This window comes from Oncorhynchus mykiss, chromosome 3 (genome assembly GCF_057628025.1).
Source record: "Oncorhynchus mykiss isolate SJ-2025 chromosome 3, ASM5762802v1, whole genome shotgun sequence".
Lineage (NCBI taxonomy): Eukaryota > Metazoa > Chordata > Actinopteri > Salmoniformes > Salmonidae > Oncorhynchus > Oncorhynchus mykiss.
Genome location: NC_143024.1, coordinates 6587501 through 6588519, shown reverse-complemented (window position 1 = coordinate 6588519; position 1019 = coordinate 6587501).

Below are 1019 nucleotides of genomic sequence, written 5' to 3'. Positions count from 1 at the left end.
AGTTTGGATTTCGGACGACCGGGTTTGAGGAGAGGATGTCGAGAGGTCGGTAGAAAACACAAAGTAGCTCTTCTCAGGTCTCAAGAATATAACTGATTCTAGTACCTGCATGTCATGCAGACGTTGTTGTAAAATATCTCCACAGTTAACTGGCGCTAACTGGCGGTGAGTGCTGCCATCTAGTGGATCGTAACAGAAACACACACAAGTACATTTGGAATCCTCCGTGACGAGACAAAAAGCTGTGTTGGGATCGAGAGGAAGAGTTTTGACAAAACGACACGCAGAGACAATTTAATGCAACCTCTTTAATAAAATTTAAAAAAGCAGGTATCTTTCATTCTCACACCCCACCAGCATCCATGTCATTACAATTGATGGAATAAACTGTGTATTTTAAGAAAAGAAAAAAGTCTACCGTTTCTGCATTTCATTCCTAATAGGACGCTACTTCTTCTCCATTAGCCTCCATCGTTCATGTAATAAATACCCTAGAGAGAGGCCACGTCCAAAATTAGCACCCTATATTCCCTATTTAGCACCCTGCTTTTGACCAGGGCCCATACAATTCTGGTCCAAAGGTAGTGCACTACATAGGGAATAGAGCGGCCTTTTGTGACACAGAACAGAGTCTTGACACGTTGATATATGGGCTTCTCCTGGTAAAGCTGTTAAGGCCAATACAGTCCTGACCAGTCATCATGACGAATAAAGACCATGTGATTAAGGCCAATACAGTCCTCTCTCCCCTTTTTAACGCAGACTGAAGGTAAACGTTCTACCCTGAACAGAAACACAAGCAGGGTGAAAACCAGAACCGTTCTATTCTGTAGATGACTGGTCAAAAACTGACCAGTCATCATGACGAATAAAGACCATGTGATTGCAGGGGGGAAAACACTTTTGAGAGACTGGATTAGATTAGACAATGAGTGTCGTTCATCTACAAGAGGTTTAACTCCTGAAAAAGAACCACTTCATGTACCAGAGAGAATCTACTTGTTACCTTTAGAAACAGA